Source organism: Rhinatrema bivittatum, chromosome 9 (assembly GCF_901001135.1).
Source record: "Rhinatrema bivittatum chromosome 9, aRhiBiv1.1, whole genome shotgun sequence".
NCBI classification, from domain to species: Eukaryota; Metazoa; Chordata; class Amphibia; order Gymnophiona; family Rhinatrematidae; genus Rhinatrema; species Rhinatrema bivittatum.
In genome coordinates this window covers 31,772,252-31,799,517 of record NC_042623.1, presented here as the reverse complement: position 1 = coordinate 31,799,517, position 27,266 = coordinate 31,772,252, and the positions used below count along the sequence as shown (strand labels likewise).

At 46.1% G+C, this 27,266-nt stretch overlaps 1 protein-coding gene across 3 annotated transcripts in view; it reads left to right on the top strand.

Moving 5' to 3' along the window:
* Positions 1 to 899: 899 nt before the first annotated feature.
* The window catches only part of LOC115098745 (D(4) dopamine receptor-like), a 56,841-nt gene continuing 30,474 nt past the window's right edge, over positions 900 to 27,266 (top strand). For 2 of the 3 annotated variants that reach the window (XM_029615619.1, XM_029615621.1), the window contains exon 1: positions 14,909 to 15,007. The gene's annotated coding sequence lies outside the window, so the exon portion shown is untranslated. Of the gene's footprint in view, positions 1,010 to 14,908; positions 15,008 to 27,266 lie in introns of those variants that run through there. The other variant, XM_029615620.1, reaches the window with a different exon arrangement.

The following is a 27,266-nucleotide window of genomic DNA, read 5'->3' as shown; positions in this document are numbered from 1 at the left end:
GCATGACCCCCTCTCACCTCGGCAGCATCCCCAGCCAACTCGGGGAGCAGAAGAGCAGACTGGGGGATCGAACCAGGGTCCTTTCCACATGGCAGCGCCCAGACCTTGTCATCTGAGCCACGGGCCTGGCCTGCTCCTAGTGATTTTTGCCATTCACCTCTCTCGTGTTCACCTTTCTCCCTTGCATCATCTTATTTAAGTCCAGCCTGGTTCCGTGCCTCCTTGCCAGGATGCCTCGGGTTTATGAAGCAGGGACAGTGCTGCAAATGTCTCTAGCAGCTCTTCAAAAAGGAATAGTAGTAGTAATAAAGCGCTTTCCTAAAACTTGCCCAATAAAAATCCAAAATTAGAATCAATGTATCTGTCTGTGTGTGCACACGAGTTGTGCGTGCAGTGTGCGTGATACAGGCAGGTCCAGGGTGTCTTTGCCTGCATTTGCACTGCGATGTGTCTGGCATCTTCCCTGACCGAGACAGGGTGTCTCCTCCGCCCCCTGCAGACCCTGTTTGCCGGCCAGGCTGCCTTGTGCCTGGGGTTGGCCGTTTCAGACTTGTCTGTGTATAGGATGCGACTCAGCCTCTTTATAGGGACGGGGGAGGGCGGGAGGAGATCGCCTGAGAGGATAGGCAAAGGAGAAAGGGATGGAAGGGAGAGAATGGGGAGGGACAGTCTGCACCTTTGATAAGATATCCGTGCAACCCAGCCACACTTTTCCACTGTCCAGCGGGGAGAGGCAGGGAGAGGGAGAAATTCTAGCGAGAAAAGCAGCCCACGGCACGGCAGATCCTGGGGATAGGCAGCCCCGGCGGCATCAGCCGTGAAGTTTTCCTCCCTTTTTTTTTTTTTTTTTTGCGCTCTGCGCGCACCCTTTCCCCGTGCGCTCGGGATAATAAGGGGAGAAGCTGCGCGGGCTCTTGGCGACGGCACCGGAGGACGCCTGAGCCCGGGGTGCGGCTCTGCTCGTCTGGCACGGAAGGTGGCGGGGGGCTCGCCGACCCGCCCGAGGCAGGTAGGGGGCGGAGGGGGAGGGGGGGCTTCCCTGCCAGCGTTTCCCGCGCTTTCTCGGCTCTGCCCGCACCCACCTTCCTGGGACATTTCTCCCTCCCTCTCTCTTCTCCCTACTTTTCCTACCCTTTCCCTTTCTCTCCCCCCCCCCCCTCCATGCTCTCTTCTCCCATTCTCGGTATTGCTCTTTATTTGAGGGCTGTTTGATTTTATTTCTACACTTAAGACTTTGGTACTTACTTTGCAGTTTTCTGGAAGCTTCTGTGACAAAGCTTCTCTCGGTCGATGGTATAAAAGGTATCGCAACTTCTTTCCTTTCCTGGCTTTCCACTCTCGCTTCTCCCATCCCCTCCTCTTTGCCGCTTTCCTTGCCTCTCTCTCCCCTCTCATTTCTTGTCCTGCGTTGGTCCTCCTCCCTGCTCTTTTCTTTCTTGTTACTCCTCCTGCTTGTGTTATCCTCCCTGGGGTTTCTCTGCGCTCCGCGCTTACTTTCCCACAGAACCTTCCATATGTTCGAGGCGCGTCGGGGGCCGGCGTTCCACGAGTAGGCGCGCAACCGTCGCCCCCGGATAACTTTGCCGCCGTCCTGCAGTCAATCACGTCGGGGAGTGCGAGGAGGATTTTTTTTTTTGGGGGGGGGGGGGGGGGAAGGAATCGATGTCCTCCACGAATGTGTGCGCCTTGATGCCACCCGATAACTTCTTGAGCTTGCATCCAATCCACCCCAAAATTTCGAGAGATGTCAGCGGGGCCAAGAGGACTCGGAGTCGGGTAGTTTTTTTTTCTGGATCCAGATAAGGAGGGGGGGGGGGGCGTGCATAGGCACCTGCAAGCGTGATCCAGGACGCTGGCTGTGTTACTTTGATTTGGACCCTGTAGTTATCCACACGTGGACTCTCTTTAATCTTTACATTTGGACTCTAGACCGTCAGCACCGCCCGTAGCTTTTCAGAGGCTTAGGAGCCTTTTCTGTAGGTAAAAGTAGAGCCATCCGGAAGCGCCTGGGCTGGCTTGGAGGCAGCGCCGTGTGGAGAGACCCCGGTTTCATTCCCAGTTCCCTCCTCCGGATCACACAGGGTTGGAGCTGGGGGGGGTGGGGGGGGGATCATAATAATTGCACAATGGTGACACCTAGTGGCTGGATTTAAGGTCTGAATTGCATGATTCCGGATGGCCATTGACTGGGCCATTAGGGTGCGTGGCCCTCTGCCAAGGACCGATATATAAAGTACACCGATATATAAAGTACAGTGAGAGGAAAAGAAATCCCCGGGTAGTTGCAAATGAAGGTTCATGGTGCCAGATCCCAGTTCTGATTCTGATGGAGCTGAAAGTACAAAGGAGCAGGAGGAAACTGCTGACTCCAAAAAGAAGGCCACACCTGCTCTTCTGTGCAGCCCAAAGCACACACACATTCTGAAAGAGGCATTGTCCACTTCTTTTAGAAAATTTCTGCCCATCGCAGGCAAGCCACTAACATGCATGCTTCATGCTACCTTATGGACAAACTGCCTTTCTCCATGGCGGTGGATTCAAAATTCAGCTGCGCCTCTTCTCTTCCTTCTGTGCTGCCATGACCAGGTAACTCCTCTCCACCAGTCGCCACGCTGGCTTCCCTGTCTGCCTCTACACACAGTTCCAGCTTCTCTGACTCACCTACAAATCTGTTCACTCTGCAGCTCCTCATTACCTCTTCTTCTTCTCTATGCCGGCCCTATGAACTCCGTGCAACCGGCAAGTTGCTCTTATCTATGCATTTCTCCTCCACCGCCAATTCCTGACTCCACTCTTTCCATTTTGCTACATCCTTACTTGGAACAAACTCCTCCAGTCTGTCCGTCATGCCCACTCTCTGGCCATATTCAGATACACCTGAAAAAAACTCACTTTTTTGAAGCTACTTTCAAATCTTAAGTAGTTCTCTACAATGTATCTCCCATAGACTTGTTTGTCATGTTTGTTTGACTTGACTCTACTGTAAGCTCCATGGAGCAAGACGTGTCTCTTCTACGTATGTCTAGTAGTGCTTTAGGAATGGTAAATTGTGATGGTAGCAGCAGTAGTAGTATTATCATTTAACACAGCATAAATGTACGCACATCAAGCCAATGATCCAGGCCGATGCAATATGGATGTGCGAAAAATGGGCACTCAGGATTGAGCAGCCCGCTGTCCTAATGCGCACCCACCCACCTCGCCCAGGTGCACAATGCAGGGTGCTAATGAGCTGCTGCATTAAAAAGGAGGCGCCAGGGGAAATTGGGCATCCCTAGTGCCTGCTCGGCATCGTACGCCACAGGTTAGGAAAATGGACACTGGTAAATCGAGCATCTGTTTTCCGAACCTGACAGCCGTCAAGACTTTTTTTTTTAATTATTTTTTTTTCCCATGTTGCTGATTTTTGTGGTCCCTCCAACTTTAAATTGCAACTGATTAAGTCGGAGGAACCACAGAAAAGCAGCATTTTCTGCTTTTCTGTTAAACCTTTGGGGCTCCTCAAGACTTAACACCAGCTCTGGGGCTGTGTTCATTTTTGAGAGTTAAAATGTGTTCGTCAGGCGCACAGTTATTTTTTTTCATTGAGGGTACTAGCTAGTAGCCTCATCAACGTGGCATTTACAGGCGATGAGCGCTGTTAGCTATGCGCTGGTTTGGACGCGCGTTTTAGACGCACTGATCCCCTTATTGCATCGGGGGTTATGGATGCATTTATTTATTATTTATTTTATTATTTATTTATTTATAAATTTTTATATACCGCCGCTCATCAAAGATATCACGTCGGTGTACAGTGAACAGGAACTTACGCCGGAGCGTTTTACATTTAACAGAAACTCGCGTCCAGCTGCCGGTTAACCTGTGTGCTATCCTGAGCGCACGGTATCGCATCGGCCTGAATGTGCACAGGGCCGCTTTTTACCTACAGGCAAAAGGGGCAGCTGCCCTGGGCCCTGCATAGCAGGGGCCTTATTGCATAAGCACACAGGGATCTGCCCCAATGAGTCTAATGGCCTGTGCCTCTAATCTCAGGCAGCAGCCCTGGGCTTCCTGCTCCAGCCCCTCACCTCTCAGGCAGTCTGGTAGGAGCCTGGAGCAGAGAAAGCACAGAGCAGAGCAAAGAAGACCCATTTTACTCCTTAATCCAGCCCCTCCCTCCCTGTCATTCAGGGCCAGGAGGGGATGGATGAGCCTGGAGGAGACACTGCAGAGCAAAGAATAGATACCCTGCTCTTTAATTCTGCCCCTTTCCTCCTCTTATTCCCCCATTCTCTCCTGCCTGTAGGGAACAGAAGGAGATGAGTGAGGTTGGAGTGAACAGCAGAATAAATAAATATTCAGTTTTTTTCTGCCTATTTCTATATCTTATTTGTGGCAACTTATTTTGTATTTGGCGAGGATCCGTGTTCTGCGTGTGGGAATGAGGTGAAGTATTCTGCCAGTGTGTGTGTAGTTTCTGTGTAGGGATCTATGGTAGTCCAGCTTGTTCTGTTTTACAATTAGGAAGTATATTGGTGTTCTAAGACCTGATATATTTACGGTGTTGTCCTTTCATAAGTAGATTTTTGCTGTTTTGAGTTCCGAGTTAGTGCTGTTTTGTATGGCAGGTTTGCTATATAAAGTTGAGTGATTTTTTTTGCAGGGTTTTCTATTAATTCAAAGTATTTGGTAATGGAGGAAATCTATGACACTGTTACTGAGGGGACAACAGATTTTGAATTTTGTTTCTATTGCGAATAGTAAGGGCAAGCATCCTAGTTCAGCCCAGACAGCCATTTCAGAGATTACATTCAGGCAACGCAGTATGGATTTCTTTTAATTTAGAAATGAATTTGGGGGTTTTTGGGGTTTTTTTTTGCAGTCTACCCCTAAAAATCAGAGAGAATACTTAATCAGACACTATGACATGATTTCTCAAACTTAACAGGAGGCACCCAAGGCTGAAAATTCACCTGCAGAGCCTAATGCCCATGCACTGGCCTTGCCCGTAGCACAGGGCCCTAGCACCACGCTGCATGCTGGAATGAGGAAGACGCCTCACACTGCACTTGCATGGGTCTGCATGAGCAGATAGGTGTACTAAACTGACACTTTACCCTTACACATCTAGGGGGCAATAATCAAAGGTTTTTTGCGCAGGTACACACATGCGGTCACCTCCCCCAAGTATGCAGGTAAGGGCATGGGCACAGTTTCATGGCACGCGCACTTCTGCCCACCTGCAAAAGAGGGGGAGGGCGTGAGTTCAGGGGAAGATTTCATTTTTCGGTCTTTTGCACACAGACACCGTGCGCTTGTTTCCGTGCCAGGGTGCAAACCCGCACTGTGCACGCCAGCTCCACCATCAAAGGGAAACTCTGTGAGGGGATGCAGGGACTTCTAAGTCAACCTCATTCCTTCCTCTTCCTCCTTTTTTTTTTTTTATCACTTAGCCCTTACTTTTCTCTCTCTCTCTTCCAGCTGTCTCTTTTTTTTTTTTTGCTCCTCCCCCACTTTCTCGGTCACTATTAGTCACTTTTATTTATTTATTTTATTTATTTATTAGCTTTTATATACCGACATTCGTGGGTACATCATGCCAGTTTACAATATAACTGAAGGAGAAAAATACAAAAAAACAGGTTGGGGGAGGGGTGCAGCTAGGAAGAGAGAAAGGGGCGAGAGAAGAGAGGGAAAAAGAGGAAGAGGAGAATAGGAACAGTACCTGATGGAAAAACAACCAAAGAACATAATATGTGACATTGCAAATTATACACTCAAAAAGGGACTGTGTATAACGTTATACACTGTGGATAACCTTATACACTATATATATAAATTATACACTCCAAAAAGCACTATGTACAACAATATACATTATCTTTAACTAGTACATACAGAAGACACCATAAATGACATTACAAATTATACATTCAGAAAGGCAACTATATATAGTCCAGCAGGGGTTGCTATTGGGAAGGTAGGGTTTAAGGACAGGGGAAAGGGGTATATAATGGGTATAAAAGGGGGTATATAAGGAGGTGCAGAGATATGAGAGACAAATCGGAGTACAATTAAAGGAATAAGAATAAGAACGGTAATGACAGGGTTATAAGTAAGGTTATAAGTACGGTAATTACGCAGTTTTCCTCTTCCCCACCCGGTCTCTTATTGCTCTGTCTCCCTTTCTTTTCTCTCTCCTTCTCCCTTTTTCTCTGAATCTCTTCTTCCATTTCATCCAGCTCCGATGTCGGAATCCACGGACCAGCACCCCGGGTCTGACAATGGTTAGACCACGCTTTCTGGTTTTCTAGCTCTTTAAGTTTCTGCCAGCTCTGCAGGTAAAGCTTTGCAGCTAAAACTCAAGCTGTTGATTGGATAACCAAAGGCCTTTTTTTTCTTGTCCCGTTGGCTTCTCCCAGACTCGATAGAAGGCTCCGGAGGAGTAAAAAAGCTTTCAAGTGATGGTGCTGCTTGTCCTCATTACCACAGCTCTGTCTTGGACCCACCATCTTGGCGCAGCATTCTGCACAACTGCAGCCTACTTTTTCAAACGATGGGCCTTATCCAATAAAGAGGGGGTTTTTTGTTGTTGTTTTTTTTACTATAAGCAAATAGTCCTTTTTGAATAAAGCCCAAAGGCTCAGGGATTCGACTTGCATTATTTCGGGTTGGACTCTGCACTCCTTAGAGAAGTAGCTAGCCTTGATAACCTTATAAGCACCAGAATGCAGCACATTTTGTATCCCTGATGCATGATCACTCTAAAGTGCACGCAGTTCTTATTTGCATGGAAGGTCCTTTAGCCAAGAACAGTACAAGACTACTAGTATAATTTTGCCAGGAGGCTGATTGGTAACAGGGTTAGAAATGTACAGTGAATTGATGTAAAAACATTTTTCTTATTTCCTACCAGCAAATCAACCCTAAAGTAGCTCACCAGGACTAGAAATCATAGCTCCTCAGTTCAGATATACTCTTAACTTCACATACTGTACATGTGGTGCCCACTTACCTTGCTTTTTTGTGCAGTCACACCACACCTTCATACGTCTCACAAAAGTGCAGCCAGTACGCTGATGGCTTGCTCCTTCTGGGACATCTGCAGCCCTTCTCAACATGGCTGCCTCAGCCTGTCATTTCCTCATTGGACTGCCATATACACCTGATCACCTGATTTTAGGAAATGATTTGACCAATGAGAAAGCTGACAGGACAAAGGTTTCAGATCTCCCCCTGGTTTCAGAGTGCAATGGGAGAGAGAGTAAGACAGCAGAAGTGCTGCCTGTGATTCTGCCCTTTAGGCCTGCTCTCGCCTCAAGGGATTTACACGGTACTTAACCCAATTAGAGTGGGCAGTGGTAGATTAGTGGACAACTTGGGAAGAGACTAGCGGTCACTTGCTAGCTGTGGAAACCCCCTCCCACTGAGAAAGAAGGCTTATGGATGTTGGCTATGTAGAGGTGAAGTTGGGTCCCCCAGGAGGTGTGGACCCCAGGGGCTGATTTGGAGGTTGGATCCTCCAAGAGGACATTGATCCCAGCAGAAGATTGGGAGGTGGAATTGGGCAACCCAGGAGGGCTGGAACCCCACCATTGGGTTGCGAGGTGGTCAGTTCCCCCAGGAGGGCATTGACCCTGCAAAAAGTGCAGGCAGAACAGAGGAGACAGAAGTAGCAGCAGATCTCCTCTACACCCCCCCCCCTTCATTACTGGCAGTACCCACTGACCCAGTTACATTTCTTCACATGGATGAGGCTTGGGAAATAATGGGAAGGAAAAAAGGGGAGGTAACTGTATGGGATCAACGGGAATACAGGAGGTCCTTCCTTTTCTATACGGTGATACTTTCTGGGGACTAATACCACCGAGTCTTTAATAAATGTGCTCTTTGATGTTGTCTAGATATGCATACAGTCATGTAGTCTAATGAAACTTGTGCATACGTGTAAATACTGCCAGCCCTGTTTACAGTCCCTTCTGTTCATCGGGTTTTCCCAGGCTGAAAAGAGGGAAATCCCACCCACTTTTTCCCCAGGTGGAGGCACCAGACTCACAAGGAACAACAGAGTCTGTCCAAGAGGGGCTTCCACCAGGGTCATTCTCGCACCCAGGAGTGTGAGGAGTGCGACGAGTGAGGTAATCAAATTTGCAGATGATACAAAATTATTCAGAGTAGTTAAATCACAAGCGGATTATGATAAATTGCAGGAAGACCTTGTGAGACTGGAAAATTGGGCATCCAAGCTACCCTTGCTGTAGTTACACGATGTTAGGTTCCATATTAGGAGCTACCACCCAGGAAAGAGATCTGTTGCACCTGTTGGTTGCAGAAGGCTGCAACCTCTGTTGCTCACCTCTCTTTTGCCTGCTCCAGTGATTTCAAGGAGTCTTTCAGCCTTAGCCTGCAAACGCCGCTCTCCCCGGCATCCCTGGGACGGCATGGGTGATCCCGGACGCCATCTTCATGCCGGAGTTACCTAGAGTGCGCGCGCGCATCAGCCTCTCTCTTATTCCCATCAAGGCGGGAACCTCTGGGGCGTTCCCACCTGTGATGTCACCCGCCAAGAGTTATTTAAACCCTACACTTCCTGACATCCAGCGAGTTAGCAAGGACTTCCGTCTTGTCTGATTCCACTTCTACGGAGATATTCTCTTCGCTTCGCAGTACTCGTTCCTGACTACTGCTATTGGACTTAAGGTACCTGCTCCTTGGGGGCCTATTGTGCTCTGGCTATTCGCCCCTCGGAGGGCCATCTCTTCTGCAGGCATCTACTACTTCTGTCTGTGAGTACCATTATCTACCACCTTGGTGACAAGACCTCCGGCGTACCCCGTACCTCGGGCCACTACCGAGTGCTTCTCTCTCATCTCCACTTGATTCACGGCATAACCCGTGCTGCGGGCCACTACCGGATCACATCTAAGAAGCATCTCCACTCCAGAGGAGCTGCCCTGGCGTACCCCGCTCTGCGGACCACTACCAGGAGGACCAGCTTCGCACCACTTCACTCCGGACTGAGTCTATGCCCACCTAGTGGAATACCTGCATTCCTGCTTAATAAAATCTATTACTGTTGTCTTCCTATTGAGGCTAGAGCCTGTCGTAGTGAGTCCCCACAGGGCTCCTCCCTGTGGGTGGAGCCAACTCTCACTATGACCTAGGGGTCCACAACCACACCGAACAATAACAAGATCTAGGTGATATAGTGGATAATACATTGAGATTGTCGGCTCCATGTGCTGCGGCAGTCAAAAAAGCAAACAGAATGTTAGGAATTATTAGGAAGGGAATGGTGAATAAAATGGAAAATGTCATAATGCCTCCGTCTTGCACTGGAGAAGGTTCAGAGAAGGGCAACCAAAATGATAAAGGGGATGGAACAGCTCCCCTATGAGGAAAGGCTGAAGAGGTTAGGGCTGTTCAGCTTGGAGAAGAGACGGCTGAGGGGGGATATGATAGAGGTCTTTAAAATCGTGAGAGGTCTTGAACGAGTAGATGTGAATCGGTTATTTACATTTTCGAATAATAGAAGGACTAGGGGGCAATCCATGAAGTTAGCAAGTAGTACATTTAAGACTAATCGGAGAAAATTCTTTTTCACGCAACACACAATAAAACTCTGGAATTTGTTGCCAGAGGATGTGGTTAGTGCAGTTAGTGTAGCTGGGTTCAAAAAAGGTTTGGATAAGTTCTTGGAGGAGAAGTCCAATAACTGCTAATAATCCAATTGACTTAGGGAATGGCCTCTGCTATTAATTGCATCAGTAACATGGGATCTTCTTGGTGTTTGGATACTTGCCAGATACTTGTAGCCTGGTTTGGCCTCTGTTGGAAACAGGATGCTGGGCTTCATGGACCCTTGGTCTGACCCAGCATGGCAAGTTCTTATGTTCAGGAATGCTCCCAACAGGCAATTGAACATATAGAAACATAGGAATGACAGCAGAAAAGGACTAAATGATCCACCCAATCTGCCCAGTATCTGCTCCACTGTGCAGGTTATTCTCATACTTAGTTTCCCAGACCATAAAAGTCAGAGCCCTCGGATGTTGTTTGAATTCAGTGTCCCTTAACCCTTGCTGTGGAAGCAGAGAGCAATGTTGGAGCGACATCAAAAGTATCAGGCTTAGTGATTAAGGGTAGTAAGCGCCGCATCAGCAAGTTACCCCCATGTTTATTTGTTCCCCAAACCGTAAAAGTCAGGGTCCTCGCTGGTTGCTCTCTGAATCCAAGTCCCCTTTTACCACGGTTGAAGCAGAGAGCAGTGATGGAGTTGCATTAACAGTGTCAAGGCTCATTTGTTAAGGGCAGCAACTGCCACACCAGCAAGTTCCCCCCTTGCACTCTTTTCTTTATTTCCATCCTCTAGCCTTTAGGGATCCACAGTGTTTATCCCATGTCCCATTGAATTCCTTCACTGTTTTCATCTTCATCACCTCCTCTGGAAGGACGTTCCAGGCATCCACCACCCTCTCCGTGAAGAAATGTTTCCTGACATTGGTTCTGAGTCGTCCTCCTTGGAGGTTCATTTCGTGACCCCTACTTCTAATGATTTCTTTCCAATGGAAAAGGTTTGTCGAACGTGCATCATTAAAACCTTTCAGGTATCTGAAGGTCTGTATCATATCTCCCCTGCACCTCCTCTCTTCCAGGATGTACATATTCAGATCCCTCAGCCTCTCCTCATAAGTCTTCCAATGCTGACCTCTCACCAATTTGGTCGCCCTTCTCTGGACCGCCTCCATCCTATCTTTATCCTTTTTGAGATACGGGCACCAGTACTGAACGCAGTACTCCAGGTGAAGCCTCACCAAGGACCTGTACAAGGGCATTATCACCTCTTTTTTCATACTGGATATTCCTCTCTCTATGCAGCCCGGCATTCTTTTTGCTTTAGCTATCGCCTTGTCACATCGCTTTGCCGCCTTCAGATCATCAGACACCATCACACCAAGATCCCTCTCCCAGTCCGCGTACATTAGTCTTTCACCCCCCATCACATCAGCTCTTTTGGATTCCCGCACCCCAGATGCAGGACTCTGCACTTCTTGGCATGGGTGCATTACATCTGTTTATGGTTAACCCTTTGTGTATTTCTCTTACTGAAGCCCTAGTTCTTGAAATAATAAAAGCTGCACTGCTTTACCTTGGTGTGCAATTTGGCTCACAGGTAGAGGGGGTGGTGTGCAGTACCAGAAAGCTGATTTTAGGGACAGCTCCCCTCAGAAGTCTGTTCACCGAGGGGGGAGATCCGTCATCGTACAGACCACACCTCAGGGTGGGGCTAACGTAAGTTATATCCCTGATAATTACAGCCGTATGTGAGGGTCCCTTACTGCCTGTAGCACACCCCAGTATTGCAGTCATGGAGGAAGGCCCCCAAGATCCCTGCAGAGCTCTTAAGTCCTAAAACTAGATGCGAGTATCTCGTGCTCAAATTGCAACCTCCCCAGACTTACAAGCAACCGCGTGTAAGGATCCCATACTCCCTGCCGCGCTCCGCGCTACCACAGCTGACAGCTCAAGACCCCTCTGCCAGAGAGCAGCGGTCAGGGAGAAGCTTCCCTGGCCAGGCAGGAGTTCAGGATCTGCTTTTGGCCTCAGCAATGTCGCTTGCAGCCACAGATTGAGATGCAAAAAAGCACTGGTTCACTGACTTTCTCTTCTTCTGTTTGCAATTCTCTTTTTCATTTTCAGTAAATTCTTCTTGCAATTCAAAAATACCTGTTAGCTGTACTCATTAAAATATACATTTTCTGCTTTTGTACTTTACCAAAAGGCAGTCAAGCTTGATGATTAATGGGACAATTTCATCAAAGCATAAATAATTGACCGAATGATTTGCTGTTCAGTGTCTGCACAGGAAAGGACCAGGCAAACCTTCTCAGCAGAACATAAGATCATTAAACAAAAGGACACTACAGCATTGCCTAATTTATTAATCAACCAGAAATAGCTCTTTTCTAGTTTATGTGGCTTTAAGTGCTAGGAGCTGGAGTGGGTTTGTTTATATGCAGTGGCGAGGGAGAGTGGAAAGAGGTGCATGGAACAAGAGGCCACCTTTTTTAAACAGAGAGCCGCAGGTTTTTAATGGATTGACTTCAGCCTTGTTTTCTCACATTCGATGGAAATGGATGGAGCCGTTCATGTGCTCTCTCAGCCTGTTGATGGCAATGGCACAGCTTTGAGAGGTTGGGTAGGAGATGGGGGGGAGGGGATGGGTGGAGGGAGTGGAAAATGGGTGTTAGGTTGAATTTGGGAATTTGTGATTCTTCCTGGATGAATCTCAACTGGGCTGACTGGATGGAGCAATTTAGTCTTTGCCTGCTATCATTTACTATTTTACTATGAGATTGACATAAAAAAACAAAAAACTGGGCATTTTATTTAGGGTCCCAATGTGCTTAACTTTCAGAAAAACATAGGATTCTAACTTTCTGGCTTAAAATTCATCTCAATGTAGGGCACTAAATTCAGGCCTGCAACTCATTTGCCTGGATTTAGGATTCTAAGTTGGGTGCCTAGTGATGAACATCAACGCTAAGCTCCTCTCTTTCCCTGTCCTAACTCTGTCCCTTTTCCCATCCACTTTTCAGGCTCCTAAATTTAAGAGCCTAGCAAAACTCTAATCCTAAATATGGGGACTCGGCCCTAGTAAATGTTAGGAAGAGCCAATTTAGGAGCCTGGAGGGCAATTTTAAAAGGCCTTCCCTTTACATGTGGACGTGGGTGCTTTGAAAATTCTTCTTTCCGGTTATATTTGCCATGTAAATGCGTTGTTAAGCTTGCTGGAGTAAAATATGTTTTCTTTGATCCCATTCAATTACCATACATTCTTTTTTGAATAGTAAAGTTAAAGCACATCCTTCCCAAGCTAGAACTAGCTCTGAATAAGCTATGCTGACTCATTATAGGAAATGTATAACTAGCGTGTATGTCTCATAACTTTGAAATATAGTGTATTCTATTTTTTTCCTTACGTAATTCCATTGGATTCCTCCACAATTTTGGGGTCTGACCTGATGGAACAGCGGCAAATAGTTTACTTTATAACATTTCTTAGGTTGTTTACCTTTTAAGATATATTATTTTGTGAACCTCTGTACATTATTTCTTGTCAAGTATTACTTGTTAACTGCATATCAAAAATTATAAATAAACAGTTAAAAAAAAGTCCCTACTTCCAAACTTCTTGATGTTCCTGATCCATCATGCCAAAGAGTTCTGGACAAAGACCCGTTTCGTTCGGGGAAAACAGAAGATCTGAAAAGGAAGCACCATGTTCTCCATCACAATGACGGAGGAAGAGAGAAGCAATGCATTCTGCCTGATGGAATTACAGCCGCTGTCGAAGTGCCGACCACGTTAGGATGTGATTCAGCAGTCAGAGGGTCCAGAAGATCTTGAAGGACTGGTTGGTTGTTTGATTTGCAGGAAGGATTTTTTTTTACTTTTGACTTTTGAATGTTCACATCATGGATTGCTCTTATATTGAGACTCGAATTACTTTTGCATTCTTTGCACAGAAAAAAGAAGCAAAGTTTACAAGTCCTAACCTACAGGTCAATACAGTAAAGTGCGGCCGCGGTTACCCTGCTCCTAACCCCCTTTCTACCCACTTTTCGGCCACGTTAGTCCAACCCACGATACACTATCCCCTTTAACCTACTCTTACTGCGTCCTTAAATCACCGGGTAACCCCTTCCGCCCGCGGCATGTATATTACATTTAACGATCGAATTAGCTATTCCCTCCCATACAGTAACGCGCGCCCCGACTATCGCTTTTTTACCCTGCCGTTTTTCCATGCGTTTAACCTGCTAACTTACCGCCTACCCTTACCCCTGCTTTAGAGGCAGCCCCAGTCCTCTCCCCTCCCCCCGAAGCAACGAAATCGGGAAAAAGCGGAAAAAAAAAGTTGCAAGAGAGAGAGGGGAGAGAGGACGGGCAATCTTACACTCGGGATTGCCAGTCCTCTCTCTCCTCCTCCCGAAGCAAGGCGCGAAAAGCAGCCTTGCTTCGGGAGGAGGGGAGAGAGGACTGACAGTGTAAAGCAACGAAGCGACTTACTTTTTTTGCAGCCCCCCTCTGGAGACGGACATCGGCGAAGACAGACCGCGGCTCCCCTGTCTCCAGCTGCCTGTGAAGATGGACGCCTGCATGGGCAAAAGCGGCCCCTGTGCGTGCAATTGGGCCGCTCAAGGCGTGACGTCACGACGTTTGGCGTCACGGCATGTGACGTCACGTCTTGAGCGGCCCAATTGCACACACAGGGGCCGCTTTCGCCCGTGCGATGCATCCATCTTCGAGGGCAGCTGGAGGCAGGGGAGCCGCGGTCTGCCGATGTCCGTCTCCAGACGGACTGGGCACTCGAAGTCTAGAACAGCACCCTCTTCTGGGTGCTCCGAAGCTGGAACAGCACCCTCTTCTGTGTGTTTGATGTCAGGAACAGTTGTGCCTCCTGGACACTGGGCATCTATACAGACATCTCTCGGAGTCAAGAGTAGAGGGCTGGACAAGACAGGCTCCCATTGGAACAAGACTATGGCTGCAGGCTCCTTCTGGAGCGGCTCAACTGGAATGGAGTATATCTACTGAAATATCTGTTGCATTGGACTGTTCCATCCAGAATGGATCATCAAGACAGGACCTTATCTCTGAAGATTTCTCCTTGCATAAGGACTGTGTCAAGAATCTGGGTTCAGCAGGAGGGAAAACCAGGGCTGGAGAGGAAACAGTAGTCTGACTTGGAGTTAGTGCTACTGGGTTGAAGTTGGTCTCTGAGCTATGAACTTTCAGAAGGGATCCGAAAAGGACAAGCTTGAACATGGCTACATGCTGCTTTTCCATTAGGCTGAGCAGAGCTCATTAATAAGTTGCTGCAACCAGCTGTGGTACTTTGAACTCTAGAGCCAGAATTAACTCAGGATTTCTACTGATGGGGACAGAGCTGGATTAAGCCGTGTTTTCACTTGCCCAGGGTTTTCTAAGCTGGAATCAGAAGAAAATTGTACTTTTCCAGGTAAGGAATGTAAACCACTTGCACAAGCTATGGTTGTATTAGCTGTATAGTTAGAATTAACTTGGCAAACTGTGGCTTTCAAGAGATCTGTGCTTTTCAAAAAGCTTGTGCTAGGAGTTTCCTTAGTAGTTTGCATACAGGCAGGCTGCAGTAATTGTTGTCAAACTGTGGCTTTCAGATCTATGCTTTTCAAAAGTCTTGTACTGGGAGTTTCCTTTAGACACAAATACTGCTGCCTGTATACAAGCAGGCTGCAGTATTTATGGCTTCAAAAGCTTACAAACAAGGCACATCTGTGAATAGTAAGGAGTAACATACTGACATTTTTAGCATCTCCAAGTATCAGGATTAAATAATTAACAGCTGGTGCACTCAGAGAAGGTAGAAGGACTCTATGCTTTGCAAACAGGACAGGCAAAACTCACTGTAGAAACAAATTGAGTTGCTAAGGCAGGAACATAACCACTCTTATTGGTAGAAGAAAAATCTGTTTTTGGACTAACTGGCTTGGCTGAGGGTCCTGGAGCCACATCTTTGGGTAGGGGTTGGCCTTTTCATTCTGTCAGAGTTGCTGTGATCTGGGTAACTTACCTGAGGAGTAGTGTAGGACTACAAGGAAGGACACTGGGCTAGACAAGGGCCAGTCTTCTGCCTAACCAGCCCCCTTTCCCACAAATTGAGCTCTTGCGTTGTGGGGGCCCAGAGGTCTTTGCGGTAGCAATACATCATGGTGAGTCCAGGCAGGCTGAATCAAGGCTGGATAAGGCTGAAGGAAGGCAAGGAAAGAGGCAGGAATCAGAAATGCTGGCAAGGCTGGATAAGGCAATGCTGGAAGGCAAGGCTGGTCCTGTAGACAGACAGGCTGGAGCAGGGTTAGACTGGATACTGGAGCTGGATACAGGACAAGGGTTGGGGGCTGAGTACAGACACAGGGCAAGAATACTGGGCATGAACTAGGGCTGTAGCAAGGCAAGACAGAAGTAAGGCAGGGATAGGACATTAGGCTGGGCAGGGCAAGACAGGACTGGACACGGAAGACAGGACCGGACAGGGACTAAGCAATATAACACTGAACAAAGAACATAAAAGCCAGAAGGCAGCAAGGCTGGAGGCCTGAAGCCCACTAGGCTATACGCCCAAAGGCCCTATGTTTAGAGAGACCTGGATAGGCCGCAAGACAATATACAAAAAAGCAGAAGGCCCAGTTATAGAACAACCCACGCTAATGTCTACTATATTGAAGATGCAATCTATTGTAGTGCTACTAGTTGGCACTATTCTGCTTTATGGGTTGAAGTATTGTGAGTTAGTTCAGTTACCGATCTTACTGATCTTTTACTAAGGAGATTTTACTCACTTCCTGTCTCAAGCTGTAACATGATGAAATGGCCTCTATATAAAATATAGTCCTGTTTTTGATTCCTGCTGCCTCTTGTCCTTGAGTACATTAGAACAAGCTTGCTCTATAACAGTAACCAGGTAGATAGAGCCACCCTTTCTCATAGTACTTTGAAAGAAGTTTGAAGATGTTGGTAAGCGTTTGGAGGTTAGCCAGACAGATCCTGAGTTTTGAATTCCACACCCCATTAAATGGATACATTTTAGCCAGGTGAATCACCACCTGGATAAAAGTTGGCTGCACTTCATCTCACTAACTCTGGTCAGAAAAATCACCGGCCTAAAGTTAGCCAGATAACATTCTTAAAAAATTAGCATGCTCGAGCAGCCGATCCCTACTGCTGCTTGCCCCCATAGAGAAAAAAACAGTAGCGGAGCCCAAGTGGCTGATCTCACCACCCTCTCACCCACCCACCAAAACAGTCCCCACTGTACAGGGGCTCTTACCCTCCTCCAGCTCACTTAGTACTAAGTGCCAGAGCTCTGACAGCTACGGGTACTTGGTTTTCGTTTATTCACTGCACCCAGGCAATGATTGGACCCTTCACTGACAGCTGAATAGCAGTGAATAGGCCAATCCCCATTCTAAACAGGAACTGGTCCCTTTGCTGTCAGTGTCTGTTAGGAGATTCAAACGGCTGCAGATGGAGGCGAGGATGAGATACTGGTGCTCCTTCACCTGTGGGTCAGGTCCTAGTATTGCAACGAATGGATGGAATAAACTTAAATTGAACCCTGAGCAGACTGAGCTGCTGCGGCTGACTAGGACAAGGGCAAGAGCTGGTGCTTTTCTCATCTATTCAAGTTGTAAATTTGCAGCCAAAGGAAGCAGCAAAGAGCCATGGAAGTCTATTCAGACTCTGCACTGATTATGCAAAAGCAGATTAGTTCAGTGGTGCATGGAACAAATTCGCCAGTTTGCGTGTGATTCGGCATATATAGCCCATCTTTGAAGAAAAAAAGACCTTGCAATTATTACTTATTCGACAATGACCAATAAAATAGATTGCGATAACGTCTTATACCAGGGGTTACCTAAAAAGAGCATTAGACAGTTGCAAATGTTGCTGAATATGACAGCCAGATTGCTACTGGGGAAAAAGATAAGTGATCTCATTATGGCCTTAATGGTTAGTTGACATTGGTTACCAGTTGACATTGCGCATTATTTTTACATGGGGGGAGAGGCTGACTTATTGACTCTTCACTTCTCTCAGCAAGTTTGCTTATGTATGCCTGCTCTTGCAGAAGTTAAGTTAGCTTCCACTACTAGGCACAGAGTTCTCAGCTATTTCACGCCTTTTCTCTGGAATGCTATGTTTCTGGAATTGTGCCTTGAATGAAATTATCTAATTTTTTTAGAAAAAAAACTGAAGGCCTGGCTTTTTTCACATATATTTACTAGATTATTAACTTTTGGATCAGTTTGATGAAACTGTTTGGTGGGGAAAGTTTTTGGAAATAGGCTCAGAGAGGGAAGGTATCCCGTGTTAGAATTTGAAGATTTCTATTTTTGTTTGTTATTTATCTGGGGAAATGGTGTGGGTGTTTGTAATGACTGTATTGATGATATGTGTTATAATCTGGTGTGGTTGTGGACCCTGGATCGCAGTGAGAGCTGACTCCACACACAGGGAGGAGCCCTGTGGGGACTCACCACGATAGGCGTGGCCTCAGCTGAGATGGACACAGAAGTAAGAGACTTTTATTAGACTGGAACGTGGGTAATACCCACAGAGTGGAATGAAAACACAGTCCAGTGTAGTGAGGTTGCTCAATGATGATATCCCTGGTAGTGGCCCACAGCGCAGGGTACGCCGAGGATCAGCAAGTAGCAGAACAGAGAAGTGCAGGAGGTCAGCAGAGCAAGGTAGATGACGGTACTCACTCCGAAGTGTAGATGAAGGTAGCTGGGATGAGCATGGTAGTGGCCTGAGGTACAGGGTACACCGGCGGTTCCGTCAGCAAGGTGAATTAAGCAGAATCCTCAGCAAGGATAGATGGATTCTCCAGGCAGGAAGGCCCTCCGAGGAGCGAATAGCCAGAACATGACAAGGCCCCCGAGGAGCGGGTACCTAAGGCATTCTAAGTCCAGGAGTTCAAGAATGAATTCAGAGTAGTGAAGCAAAGCGTCTCCAAGAGGAGTGGAATAAGCAGGAAGGAAGTCCTTGCTAACTCGTAGGAAGCATAGGCTGGATGGATTAAATACACTGGCGGGTGACGTCATGCATAGGGGACGCCCCCAAGGTTCCCACCGTGACGTGAATAAGAGAGGGTCTGGCGCGCACGCGCGTGCCCTAGGTAATCCCTGGTTCAAGATGGCGGATGGGATTGCCCACGCCATCCCGGGGACGCCGAGGAAGACGGCGTTTGCAGGCTGAGGGCGCCATGGCTCTGAGAATCGCTGGTGCAGGGAGAAGAGAGGTGAGCAGCAGAGGTCGCAGCCGTCTGCGACCGGGCACAACAATATGTTTTGTAATAGTTGAGTGTTACCCCTGTCGTGCATTTGGTTGAGATGGGTTGTATGTAACTTGTTCTGGACACCTTGCAGGCTGTGACACCTTTTTATTGGAGCAACATGAGAATTATCCGAAGATGTTTAACTCGAGCTTTCAAGAACGCATGGCTCCCTAAGTCGCATGTGCCCTACTGCAGGAAAAATAAGGATCAGCTATTTTCCTGCTTTTATTAAAGGGCCAGTACCTTTAGCGCCAAAGAAGGTTTCTGTAGAGCAAATCACCCACTAATCGCACTGGAGACAGAGGGACCCAGGGAGATACGGTCCCCTAGATGCTACTCTGCAAAGAGGCAGGGCACCCAAATCGCTAACAAATAACATATTGAAAGACTTAAATTCAAATTTCTTTTTTTAATGAATTTCATTAGCTCCTTTTCTCTCATTCAGGCTCTTTTTTTTGAAGCGGAGTTGTCATGGTGACAAGATGGAAATCACCTCAGCCATCTGCTGTCATTTACATACAAAATACCTCTTTAGAAGCAGGATTGCAAATAATACATGGGAAATCCGTCACATAGCGAGCTGGGATTCCGCTCACACCGATGCTAACGGAGCTCAGTAGCATGCTAGGATCTGTTTCCAATCTGGGCTCTCTTATTCCTGTCCATTTCTGCCATCTGCAGCCCAGTGCTTAACAGGGGTAGCAAGAGGACAAGGACTGGAATGCATCGGGGAGGAAGTCCAGACACCAAGAGTAGAAGCGTGGAATACACTGGGATGGGAGTTAGCTAAGGTAGGATGACAAGAAATGGGAATTACAAGTAACTTTGTATGGTTTATATAGTTGGTAAAGTGAGGTGGCGAGACGTTCTTCAGATATGTCAGTGAAAAGAGCAAGTATAGAGATGGGCTAATATAACAGAGAGGAGAAAAGGAGGAATGTGTGGAGGGTTACAAAGAAAAAATAAAGAGCCCGATATTCACCAATTCCAACTTATCCAGCTAATTGGCAGCATCTGAAGATCTGGCTAAGTTTTAGCCAGCTAAGTGGTGGGCAGAACAGGGGTGTTCTGGGGAGGAGCTAACGTAGCCGGATAAGTAGAGATACTTAGACTAAGCTGGCTAAGTTAGCTGGCTAAGCTGTTGAGCAGGTCTAAAGTTAACCGGATAAACTTATCCTGCTAAATTTAACTTATCTGGGTGTATTCCAGATAAGTTAGCCAAATAAATGTATCCGGCTAACTTATTCAGCCAGATAGCAGCTGAATATTGGGCCCATAAATGCTAAGCATATACTTTTGCTCCATGTCCAGCAAAGAAGGGGCTTCAGAGGGCCCACAGGATGGCTGGAAGGGGTACACACGGGACTGTGGGTAGATGCAACATCTTTTCCAGAAGAGAATGTTTGCGAGGAAGTAATTTACTTATAAAACTTATATTCTGCTATATCCAATTGTGATTGATCAGAGTGGATCACAATCAAAACTAAATGTGGTCAAAGCTATGAAGCCAGATGGGACATATCCTAGGATGTTAAGAGAGCTCAGAAACGTTCTGCCAGGTGCACTGACGGATCTCTTCAATTGATTTTTGGAGATGGGTGGACCCATGGGACTGGAGAATGGCGAATATTGCCTCTCTTCATAACATTGGTAGTAGGGAGGAAGATGAAAATTACTGGCTGTTTAGCACCACCTCAGTGGTGGCTAAATTAATGGACATTCTGCGTCAGGAAAGATCTTACAACTGTTGGGGGACCTTATCGCTCCACAGGGAAGGTCTGGGAGAAGAGAAGTAGGAGAACTGCAGGATTCCAGGAGGGGTGAAGGCCTCGGTGTCCAGAGCATGCTGAAGACAAGACAAGAAGTGAGACAAGAAGATAGTCTGAGGAGACCGAAAAGAGGAGGGGATTCCTCAGAGACCTGGATGAGTGCACCAGGGAGATGTCAGAGGAGAGAGACAACCTGTTTGGGAAAATCCACAGAGTCAAAGACCGACCAAGTAATCTGGTGTAGTCCCATGTCCTGGTCAGCTCCTGAGGAGGATCATGGACCATGCAAGGCCCCCACAACCCCACTGACATTCCCGCTCGGAGGGGGAAGGCAAATCTTTTCAAGGCCATTATGGTTTTTCTTCACTCTAGGGCTCTTCTGCCCACCAGTCAGTCAGACCAAAAATCACTCATCATTCCAAAAGCTGCTATTCAAACTACAAAACTTTACTGAAACTGGTGGGAGGAAAACAAAGTCCAATAATCTGGAACACCAGGGGTTAGTGTTCCACAGCAGCAAGCTCCAAAAATACTGAAAAAAAATCAAACCCAGTCTCTTTCACATACTCCTTCCCACAAATATAAGCTCTTTGGGGAAGGTACCCTTCCTTCCTGGGCCCTCGTGGTAGAATATTCTTCGCTGTTCCTCAGAGCCTCACTTCTGTCTTTCTCTAGAGCTTTGGACACAATTATTTGCTAGGTCTTTTCCCAGACAGGTTGTCTCTCCTCTGACATCTCCCTGGTGCACTCTATCAGTTCTCTGAGGAATCCCTTCCTCTCTTGGGTCTCTTCTCTTCTTGTCTTGTGGTTCAGTACACTCTGGACTCCCAGGACCTCACCCTTCCTGGAATCCTGCAATTCTCCTGCTTCTGTTCTCCCAGATCTTCCCCATGGAGGGATAAGGCCCCCAAAGCATCCTTCTCAAGGAGAGACACCTTCAGCCCTGTTCTAAGGCTAATTCTCTATCCCCACCCCCCACCGCGTCACATGGGTACACCTCCCAATATGGAGCGGTACATTACATTAGCACACCTCACTACACTGACCTCACTCTTAGGGGCAGAGTCTGGATGGAGACCTCTGACTCACACTATTGGCAAGTTGACCTGATGAGGCCACTAATGCCATACCACTATGGGGCAACTTCTACCAGTAAGGGGCAGACTTTGACACCCGGTCCCAGACGCCCATCAGGGTGCAGGATCTGAAGCAGCACGATTTTACCAAAAGGAGATTGTGTCAGAGAAGTCAATTTCTTTGGCTGAGCATTGAATTAGATTAAGGGCAGGTTCTGGGTGTGGTTTACTTGGATTTCAGCAAAGCTTTTGATACGGTCCCTCATAAGAGCCCAGTGAATAAACTGAGCAGCCTGGGGCTGGACTGGATTAGAAACTGGTTGAGTGATAGACAACAGAGAGTAGTGGTTACATGGGCTTCAGAATGAGGAGAGAGGCGAGTGGTAGAGCGCATCAGGGATCTTTCCTGCAGCTGATTTTGTTCAGTACCTTTTAGGGACAATACCACAGAGGGGTTAAAAGGAAAAGATTGCCTTTTTTGCAGATGTTACTAAGATCTGCAACAGCATGCACACCCCTGAGGGAGCAGAATAAGGAGAAATGTAAGAAAGCTTGCAACGTGGCTGACTGCCTGGCAGTTCAGATATGCAAAAAAAAAACAAAACTGCAGAATCCTACATTTGGAATCCAAGGAAGCAAAGGTGAGATTCTGATGTGCCTAATCAGGAGGGAGGCCTTGTAGTGAAAAAAATGGAATAAGGCAGTGGCCAGAACCAGATGGATACTAGGCTGCATAGAGATTACCTGTATAAAAAAAAAAGGAAGTGATAAAGAATCTGCACAGATCACTGATGAGACCTCACCTAGAATACGGTGTCCAGTTCTGGAGACTGTACCTCTGAGAGGATACAGACAGACCCAAGGCTAGAATTAAGATTTTGGCAGATGGAGTGCTGCAGTTGCGCCCCTTTGAAGCTCACATGACACTAGGGCAGGGGTGGCCAGCTTCGGTCCTCAAGAGCCACAAACAGGTCAGGTTTTCAGGATATCCACCATGAATATGCATGAGAGAGCTCTGCATGCACTGCCTCCGCTGTATGTACATATATCTCATGCATTTTCTTGGTGGATATGCTGAAAACCCAGGCCTGGTTGTGGCTCTCGAGGACCAGAGCTGGCCACCCCTTACCCTAAGACAAGCAGAAGCAGCTGCCTAGTCCCTAAATCCAGGCCTATATATAGACATGTTGTAGGCAGGCTAGGGAATGGCTAACAAAATGATGCAGGATCTGCGCCAAAAGCCATTTGAGATATAAGACTTAAGTACATAAATATGAGGAAAGACAGGGGAGATATGACTGAGACATTCAAATACCGCAAAGGAATAAATGCACAAGAAGCTTTTAAAGGTTTGCCTACAGGTCAACCGGCTTATTTAGCAAATTTATGAATTTTGTTTGCTCTAAGAAGAATTTTAAGATCTCCTCAGCAGGGTTTTTTAAAGTTTAGATTAGAATGTACGCAACACACTTCATTTTCCTACCAAGCACCCTTACTGTGGAACTCATTGCCTATCCATATTCATTTTGAAAGGAATTACAATAATTTTGGGAAGAATATCAGAACCAGATTGTGCAGCTGGGCTTCATCTAACTTTGTGTCTCAAGTTTTTATTTATTTATTTATTTATTTAAGAAGCCCTGAAAACCCATTTCTTTCATCTCCCATTCAGCAATGTAGCCCCTCCCTCCACACTTTGGGGCAGATTTTTAATCTTACGCGTGCGGGGTACATTTGTGCGCGCGTGTTATAAAATCCGGGGTCGGCGCACGCAAGGGGGTGCACACTTGTGCACCTTGCGCGCGCAGAACCCTAGGGGAGGCCTGATGGCTTTCCCCGTTCCCTCTGAGGCCGCTGCGAATTCGAAGCGGCCTCGGAGGGAACTTTCCTTTCACTCCCCCCCCTCCCTCCCCCTCCCTTCCCCTATGTAACCCACCTCCCTGCCCTATCTAAATCCCCCCCCCCTGCCTTTATTGCAGGAGATAGGCAGGCGTAACCTGCGCAGCCACTGTGCTGGAGGACTCGGGACACCCCCTGCCCGCCGCCCCGGGACATACGCGCGTCCCGGGGCTTGCACGCGCTGCCGAGCCTATGCAAAATAGGCTTGGCGTACGCAGGGGTAGGTTTTAAAGGGTTATGCGCGTAACCCTTTGAAAATCTACCCCATAGTGTGCATTTGTAGCTGCAGTCTTTCTGTTTTGCCCTCATGATTGTTTATTTCCTGCGATTTATTTGTATTATATGCTTTTATTTATTATTTATGTATGATTGTAACCCTCTGCGAACTGTGGAGCATGCGGACTATAAATCTTTTAAAATAAATAACTGAATGTGGTAAATTCAGATTGGAATCTTAAACAGTGGTTTTATATTGCTGAGTAATTATTTTTTCTATTTTTCTAATCATGTTTACCTTGTATTAATTGTTATTGTTTTATAATATATGCTGAATATTCTAGCATGTTTTGCTTTTTTACTGTATTTGATACTGGTTTTTTTTTTATCTGCTGCAAATGGCTTCAGTTTACCTTGTGAAAGGCAGTATATTAAGATAAATTAAACTCAACTACAGAATTCTCTAGGACAAGAGAAAGCTCTAAGGAGGCAGACTCAGCAGCAAAGTGGGAAAATAATTCTTCACAGAGAAGGTGGTGGCTGAATGGAATAGGCGCCCAATGAAGGTGGTGCAGGCAAAAACAGTAACAGAATTTAAGAAAGCTTTAGATAAGAACTGCGGGGAAAGCTGAAGATCAGCTGGAATCTATAGTGTTGCATCAGGAATGAGACTGGGTTAACCTTTGGGTCCATACGTGCCCTCAGACTCTCTGTTCTGTGTTAGTTGACGTGCATTCCCTTACCAGTAAAGGATCAACCATCAGTGACCATCGACGCTAGTAGTTTTAGCCAGTGGCTCACATTCTTTAAGTTGCGTGTTATTTACCCTCTACTGTTGCCATATTCATTTTCTTGCAACAAAAAGAAAGTTCTAAAAAACCCACTGCCAAAATGCAGTGATGCCCGTTGATTAGGCTAGTGGTACTCCAATAGCTTCCAGTAACATCATGGTCAAAAAGTAAGAGAACAAAGAAAGAAGGCTGCCAAGGACTTAAATCCCTCTTACATGGATTGCTGCTGGCCACCAAACACAGGTTCCTCATCCCTGACCATGGCTACCACAGCTGCTTGCCTGCTCTTGTTAAGAAATTGCCATGCTGGGTCAGACCAAGGATCCATCAAGCCCGGCCTCCTGTTTCCAACAGAGGCCAAACCAGGCCACAAGAACCTGGCAATCACCCAAACACTAAGAAGATCCCATGCTACTGATGCAATTAATAGCAGTGGTTATTCCCTAAGTATAATTGATTAATAGCCATTAATGGACTTCTCCTCCAATTACTTATCCAAACCTTTTTTCAACCCAGCTACACTAATCGCCCTAACCACATCCTCTGGTAACAAATTCTAGAGCTTTATTGCGCATTAAGTGAAAAAGAATTTTCTCCGATTAGTCTTAAATGTGCTACTTGCTAACTTCATGGAGTGTCCCCTAGTCCTTCTATTATTCGAAAGTGTAAATAACAGAGTTACATCTACTCTTTCAAGACCTCTATCATATCCCCCCTCAGCCGTCTCTTCTCCAAGCTGAACAGCCCTAACCTCTTCAGCCTTTCCTCATAGGGGAGCTGTTCCATCCCCTTTATGATTCTGGTTGCTCTTCTCTGTACCTTCTCCATCACAACTATATCTTTTTTGAGATGCAGCGACCAGAATTGTACACAGTATTCAAGGTGTGGTCTCACCATGGAGCAATATAGAGGCATTATGACATTTTACATTTTATTAACCATTCCCTTTCTAATAATTCCTAACATTCTGTTTGCTTTTTTGACTGCTGCAGCACACTGAGCTGACGATTTTAAAGTATTATCCACTATGATGCCTAGATCTTTTTCCTGGGTGGTAGCTCCTAATATGGAACCTAATATCGTGTAACTACAGCAAGGTTTATTTTTCCCTATATGCAACACCTTGCACTTGTCCACATTAAATTTCATCTGCCATTTGGATGTCTAATCTTCCAGTCTTGCAAGGTCCTCCTGTAATGTATCACAGTCTGCTTGTGATTTAACTACTCTGACTAATTTTGTATCATCCGCAAATTTGATAACCTCACTCATCGTATTCCTTTCCAGATCATTTATATATATATTGAAAAGCACCGGTCCAAGTACAGATCCCTGAGGCACTCCACTGTTTACCCTTTTCCACTGAGAAAATTGACCATTTAATCCTACTCTCTGTTTCCTGTCTTTTAACCAGTTTGTAATCCACGAAAGGACATCTCCTCCTATCCCATGACTTTTTAGTTTTCTTAGAAGCCTCTCATGAGGGACTTTGTCAAACGCCTTCTGAAAATCCAAATACACTACATCTACCGGTTCATCTTTATCCACATGTTTATTAACTCCTTCAAAAAAATGAAGCAGATTTGTTAGGCAAGACTTCCCTTGGGTAAATCCTTGTTGACTGTGTTCCATTAAATCATGTCTTTCTATATGCTCTATGATTTTGATCTTCAGAATAGTTTCCACTATTTTTCCCGGCACTGAAGTTAGGCTCACTGGTCTATAGTCCCATCCCTTGATGACATCCCTTGATGACATCGAGGGCTGTTGAGCCTTAGTCCTCGTGATGATACTGGAGGCACTGTGTGCATGAAGAAGCACGCCAAAGAAGCTTCTTGTGCATTTATTCTTTCGAAGGTTTTTGAATCATATGTTTATCTTGTATTAATTATGCTATTGTTTTATAATTTTATAATTGTATGCTCCTTTGTACACACCTCCGAGCATGTCTGTGCACTTTGACTTGGCAAGTATATGCATACCTCTTTGTTTCTTGTTTTATTGACCTAGATCTAACTTGGCGTCTCTCCCAGTTTACCCATTGTATGCTACAGGAATCGCAATCAGTGGCATAGCCAGAACTGATATTTTGAGTGGGCCCAAGGTTAACATGGGTGGGCTGTAAGCATACAGGTCTGAGCCCTAACACTTGTACTCTTATTGATAAATAATGCCTTAGCATGCACCCTACAATGGGTTTCTAAGTAGTCTGCAACATCTGTTATGCATCATGCGCGAAACCTTTTAGAATATTTTATCTCAATTATTTCAAGCACTTACCAACATTAAAAATTCCTAATTAATCTGTATCAATGTATTTTATTTATTGCCATTTATAAATACACAAGAATATCATGGAAAAAAGCAAAGAACACAAACACCAGATTCAATCAATCATGTCATAAAACAAATATCAATGAATCCTCTTTCCAGAAAGGCAGATATCATCATAACTACAATAAAATAGCAATAATCATAAGAATGGGTGCAGGGCAAAACTACGACAGTTCACATTGCAACCCAACATGAAAAAGAAATATATTCAAATTCTGGAGTCACCTCAGCAAAAAAATGACTCTCTCCACTGCTAAACATTTTGTGAAGTAACACAAACCCCTGCAAATAAAAAATAAAAAGGCACCTAGAACCT